This window comes from Callospermophilus lateralis, chromosome 7 (assembly GCF_048772815.1).
Source record: "Callospermophilus lateralis isolate mCalLat2 chromosome 7, mCalLat2.hap1, whole genome shotgun sequence".
Taxonomy (NCBI): Eukaryota; Metazoa; Chordata; class Mammalia; order Rodentia; family Sciuridae; genus Callospermophilus; species Callospermophilus lateralis.
Genome location: NC_135311.1, coordinates 45766158 through 45773211, shown reverse-complemented (window position 1 = coordinate 45773211; position 7054 = coordinate 45766158).

Sequence of the window (7054 nt, the reverse complement as noted above, 5' to 3'; positions counted from 1 at the left end):
ATCATAGGTCGAGGAGATCACAGGCAGATTGAACATAGAACTGAGGCAGAGCCCAAGCTGGGGGTTTTCTCTAAGGAACCTACCTGATCAGCCTCATTAATGGAGGTAGAGGAGAGGCCTACACTTTCTCTGAGAGAAACAATGTGAAATTAGGTTCTGTTTCCAGTGTATTTTGTATAAAGTTGTATAAAGCATTGAAGACAAATTGGAACCCTGTGACTCGGAGTCAAAAGAGAGTACAATCATTTCAAGTAGATCCACTGATGCACCAGGTATTGGAATCAGAAGAAACTTTCTTTATCATAACCATTATCAATATATGAAGAGTTAATGCAGGTATGATAACAAATGGAAAATTAAGTTATTTCTAAAGAGAATTGGAAAGTTGAACTAAGTGGAAATCTGTAAAATGAACACTGTATCCTATACAGGCTCAAATTCCACATGGTTGACCCTGGGCTAGTTTGGAAATGGCAGAAGAAATTTACAACAAATGCCAAAGCATGAGACTTCCAAAACCATGTTAGAGGGAGATATAAAATAGGAGAAGATCCTAAATAATTGAGCAAGCATTTTAGCCTCTGTGCAATTTGGCAAGACATATCTGGTAAGACTGAGGATCAAGGCTTCATGTGCTGTGCAAAGTTTATCCCCACATGCAGCCCCCATTCTTTCCTAGACTCTGCCCTACTCCCTGATATGGCATGGCCCATTGATCACTAAGATGCCTCCTGGAATCCTGTCTCTCTCTTTCTGGGAAGCTTCTTGAGTAAACCGAGTAAACCATAGGATACAGTTGGCCAGTGTCCTCCCAAATCTTTTTTTTTTTTTTTTGTGGAGACATGATGAGCTCTTTGGAGAGGTATTGAGGTGTAGACAGACACCCTGTACTGTTGTGGACTTGCTGTATGTCTTTGGACAAGTGAGTTTAATCTTTTTGTCTATGTTTCCCTGATTTTTAATAGAAAAGTGACTGTAATTGTCAGAGTTAGGCATAAAAACACTGATATGTGAGCCGTAATGCTGACCAGTTTAACAAGAAACTCTGGAGGGTAGGTCTCAAACATGGGATTTATAAAAGCTTTCAAGGATATTCTCATATGTAGTGAATAGTAAGTAATAAATGTTAGTGGACCAAGGTCTGGAGTGGATCAGGATGCTTTTGAATTATGGCTTTTTATATATTTATAGAGCCTTCAATAGATTTTAACCTCTCAGAGCCTCTGTTTACTCATCTGTAATATATGGCTGATGCCACTTTCTTCCCAAGGTTATGAGGAAAACTAAATGAAGTCATAGATAGCAGGCACTTGGTTCACAGTGTGTGCTCACCAAGCCAGGGGAGAACTGGCCTTTCTGTTTTTGCTTTACTGATGGACACCCAGCAGTAGATACATGCCTGCCCCAGAGTTGGCACTTCAAAGAGATATAAGTAAATATTATCAAAATGACTATACAACCAAAAGAAGGAAAAGATATATAAATAAATAAGTGTACTGTTATTTTCATAAATATTTTCATCACATAAATATGATGATTTAATATTAGTTACTGTGAAGAGAGTTACTTCCTTTTTATGGCTCTAAATCTACATTTTCCATTGTTTTTAAAAAAAACTAGAAGAAGAGGCAGCACTTCCAAACTCATTCTATGAGGCCAATATCACCCTGATCCCCAAACCAGAAAAAGACACATCAAAGAAAGAAAACTTCAGACTAATAACTCTAATGAAAATAGATGCAAAAATTCTCAATAAAATTCTGGCAAATTGAATACAAAAACACGTCAAAAAGATCGTTCACCATGATCAAGGGGGATTCATTTCAGGGATGCAAGGTTGATTCAACATATAGAAATCAATAAATGCAATTCATTACATCAATAGACTCAAAGATAGGAATCATATGATCATCAAAATAGATGCAAAAAAAAGCAATTGAGAAAAGAAAGCACCCCTTTATGTTCAAAACTCTAGAAAAATTAGGGATGATAGAAACATGTCTCAACACTGTAAAAGCTATCTATGCTAAACCTTAGGCCAACATAATTCTAAATGGAGAAAACTTGAAGGTATTCTCTCTAAAAACTTGAACAAGACAGGAATGACCTATTTCAACACTTTTATTCAACATCGTTCTTGAATCACTGGCCAGAGCAATTAGACTGATGAAAGAAATTAAAAAGTTATATATAGGAAAAGAAGAACTCAAATTAGCACTAATTGCTTATGATATGATTCTATTATCTAGAAGACCCAAAAAGTTTCACCAACAAAACCCTTCTAGAACTAGTAAATAAATTCAGCAAAGTAGCAGGATATAAAATTAATCCCCATAAATAAGAAGCATTTCTGTATACCACTGACAAATCCTCTGAAAGAAAAACAAGAAAAACTAATGCATTTACAATAGGTTCAAAAAAATACTTGCAAATAAACTTAACAAAAGAGTTGAAAGACCTATACAATGAAAACTACAGAACCCTAAATAAAGAAATCAAAGATGACCTTATAAGATGGAAAGATCTACCTTGCTCTTGGATAGGCAGAATTAATATTATCAAAATGACTATACTACCAAAAGCACTATACAGATTGAATGCAATTTCAATCAAAATCCCAAAGATGTTACTCAGGAATAGAAAAAGCTGTCATGAAAATCATCGGGAAAAATTAGAGACCCAGAATAGCTAAAGCAATCCTCAACAAGAAGAGTGAAGCAGGTGGCATCACTATACCAGACTATACTACAGAGCAACAGTAACAAAACAGTAACAAAACCAGCATGTTATTGGCACCAAAATAGACCAGTAGTCCAATGGTACAGAATAGAGGACACAGAGACAAACCCACAAAATTCCAATGATCTTATATTAGACAAAAGTGCCAAAAACATACATTGGAGAAAAGACAGCCTCTTCAACAAATGGTGCTGGGGAAACTGGAAATCCATAAGCAACAAAATGAAATTAAACCCCTATCTCTCTCCACACACAAAACTCAACCCATTTTATTTTTTATTTTATTTTATTTATTTTTTAAATATTTATTTTAGTTGGACACAATACATTTTATTTTATTTATTTATTTTTATGTGGTGCTGAGGATAGAACCCAGGACCTCACACATGCTTAGGCAAGCACTCTACTGCAGAGCCACAATTTCAGCCCCCATTTTTATTTTTTTGTTACAGGGTTTCTTTAAGTTGCTTAGGTGCTTGCTAAGTAGCTAAGGTTGACGTTGAATTTGTAATCCTTCTGTCTGAGAATGTTATGTCTGACATGTTATATGCTTGTTACACCATGCCAGACTGGTTGTGCAATTTTTTGGATTCAAAACTCTAAAGCCTCTCTGTCTTAGGTGGTGTTCATTGACACATAGGTACACAAAGGATAGAGAGTGCACATGACCTTGGGAAGAAGTAAAAAGGGCACCACACACAAGGTTTAGGGAACATCAGAGAAGTCAGGAAGCTGGGTACAGAGCTCACAAGGGCACTTGGGTCCATTGGAATGTTGTTTGAGACTCTGATAGGAACCTGGGTGCAAGGATATGGTGCATGAAGAGGGTACCTGAAACCTAGCCTAAGGCATCCTCCCTGCACAAGTGGGAAAGAGTTTCTGGGTGGCAGGTGGGTGAGGCCGGCCACAGGCAGATCTGCTGCACGTAGTTGTGGTAGGGGATGAAAGAATCTGCTTCTTTTTTTTTTTAAATTAATTTTTATTGTAGGTTGTTCAAAACATTACATAGTTCTTGATATATCATATTTCACACTTTGATTCAAGTGGGATATGAACTCCCATTTTTACCCCATATACAGATTGCAGAATCACATCAGTTACAGAACCATTGATTTACATATTGCCATTCTGGTGTCTGTTGTATTCTGCTGCCTTTCCTATCCTCTACTATCCCCCCTCCCCCTCCCCTCCCCTCTTCTCTCTCTACCCCCTCTACTGTAATTCATTTCTCCCCCTTATATTTTTCCTCCTTTTCCCTCACTTCCTCTTGTATGTAATTTTGTATACCCCTGAGGGTCTCCTTCCATTTACATGCATTTCCCTTCTCTCTCCCATTCCCTCCCACCTCTCATCCCTGTTTAATGTTAATCTTCTTCTCATGCTCTTCATCCCTACTCTGTTCTCAGTTACTCTCCTTATATCAAAGAAGACATTTGGCATTTGTTTTTAAGGGATTGGCTAGCTTCACTTAGCATAATCTGCTCTAATGCCATCCATTTCCCTCCAAATTCTATGATTTTGTCATTTTTTAATGCAGAGTAATACTCCATTGTGTATAAATGCCACATTTTTTTTTATCCATTCGTCTATTGAAGGGCATCTAGGTTGGTTCCACAGTCTTGCTATTGTGAATTGTGCTGCTATGAACATGGATGTAGCAGTGTCCCTATAGTGTGCTCTTTTTAGGTCTTTAGGGAATAGACCGAGTAGGGGAATAGCTGGATCAAATGGTGGCTCCATTCCGAGCTTTCCAAGAAATCTCCATACTGCTTTCCAAATTGGCTGCACCAATTTGCAGTCCCACCAGCAATGTACAAGAGTACCCTTTTCCATACATCCTCGCCAGCACTTGTTGCTGTTTGACTTCCTAATGGCTGCCAATCTTACTGGAATGAGATGGTATCTTAGGGTGGTTTTGATTTGCATTTCTCTGACTGCTAAAGATGGTGAGCATTTTTTCATATACTTGTTGATTGATTGTATGTCCTCCTCTGAGAAATTTCTGTTCAGGTCCTTGGCCCATTTGTTGATTGGGTTATTCGTTATCTCATTGTCTAATTTTTTTAGTTCTTTGTATATTCTGGATATTAGGGCTCTGTCTGAAGTGTGAGGAGTAAAGATTTGTTCCCAGGACGTAGGCTCCCTATTTACCTCTCTTATTGTTTCTTTTGCTGAGAAAAAACTTTTTAGTTTGAGTAAGTCCCATTTGTTGATTCTAGTTATTAACTGTTGTGCTATGGGTGTCCTATTGAGGAATTTGGAGCCCGACCCCACAGTATGTAGATCATAGCCAACTTTTTCTTCTATCAGACGCCATGTCTCTGATTTGATATCAAGTTTCTTGATCCACTTTGAGTTAACTTTTGTGCATGGCGAGAGAAAGGGATTCAGTTTCATTTTGTTGCATATGGATTTCCAGTTTTCCCAACACCATTTGTTGAAGATGCTATCCTTCTTCCATTTCATGCTTTTAGCCGCTTTATCGAATATAAGATAGTTGTAGTTTTGTGGATTGGTTTATGTGTCCTCTATTCTGTACCATCGGTCCACCTGCCTGTTTTGGTACCAGTACCATGCTGTTTTTGTTACTATTGCTCTGTAGTATAGTTTGAAGTCTGGTATAGCTATACCGCCTGATTCACACTTCCTGCTTAGCATTGTTTTTGCTATTCTGGGTCTTTTATTTTTCCATATGAATTTCATGATTGCTTTCTCTATTTCTACAAGAAATGCCATTGGGATTTTGATTGGCATTGCATTAAACCTATAGAGAACTTTTGGTAATATTGCCATTTTGATGATGTTACTTCTACCTATCCATGAACAGGGTATATTTTTCCATCTTCTAAGATCTTCTTCTATTTCTCTCTTTAGGGTTCTGTAGTTTTCATTGTATAAGTCTTTCACCTCTTTTGTTAGGTTGATTCCCAAATATTTTATTTTTTTTGAGGATATTGTGAATGGGGTGGTTGTCCTCATTTCCATTTCAGAGGATTTGTCGCTGATATACAGGAATGCCTTTGATTTATGCGTGTTGATTTTATAGCCTGCCACTTTGCTGAATTTATTTATTAGCTCTAATAGTTTCTTTGTAGACCATTTTGGGTCTGCTAGGTATAGAATCATGTCATCTGCAAATAGTGATAATTTGAGTTCTTCTTTTCCTATTTTTATGCCTTTAATTTCTTTCGTCTGTCTAATTGCTCTGGCCAGTGATTCGAGAACTATGTTGAACAGAAGTGGTGAGAGAGGGCATCCCTGTCTTCTTCCAGATTTTAGAGGGAATGCCTTCAGTTTTTCTCCATTCAGAATGATACTAGCCTGAGGCTTAGCATAGATTGCTTTTACAATATTGAGGTATGTTCCTGTTATCCCTATTTTTTCTAGAGTTTTGAACATAAAGGGATGCTGTACTTTGTCGAATGCTTTTTCCGCATCTATCGAGATGATCATATGGTTCTTATTTTTAAGCCTATTGATGTGGTGAATAACATTTATTGATTTCCGTATATTGAACCAGGCTTGCATCCCAGGGATAAATCCTACCTGATCATGGTGCACAATTTTTTTGATATGTTTTTGTATCCGGTTCGCCAGAAGTTTATTGAGGATTTTTGCATCTAGGTTCATTAGAGATATTGGTCTGTAGTTTTCTTTCTTTGAAGTGTCTTTGTCTGGTTTAGGAATCAGGGTGATGTTGGCCTCATCGAATGAATTTGGAAGTTCTCCCTCTTTTTCTATTTCCTGAAATAGCTTGAAAAGTATTGGTATTAGTTCCTCTTTAAAGGTTTTGTAAAACTCTGCTGTATACCCATCCGGTCCTGGGCTTTTCTTAGTTGGTAGTCTTTTGATGGTATCTTCTATTTCCTCAATTGATATTGGTCTGTTTAGGTTGTCAATATCCTCCTGACTCAATCTGGGCAAATCATATGACTTAAGAAATTTATCGATGCCTTCACTATCTTCTATTTTATTGGAGTATAAGGATTCAAAATAATTTCTGATAATCTTCTGTATTTCTGAAGTGTCTGTTGTGATATTGCCTTTTTCATCCCGTATGCTGGTAATTTGAGTTCTCTCTCTTCTTCTCTTCGTTAGCGTGGCTAAGGTCTGTCGATTTTATTTATTTTTTCAGAGAACCAACTTTTAGTTTTGTCAATTTTTTCAATTGTTTCTTTCGTTTCGATTTCATTAATTTCAGCTCTGATTTTAATTATTTCTTGTCTTCTACTTCTTTTGCTGTTGTTTTGCTCTTCTTTTTCTAGGATTTTGAGTTGAAGTATTAGATCATTTATTTGTTGGTTTTTTCTTTTTT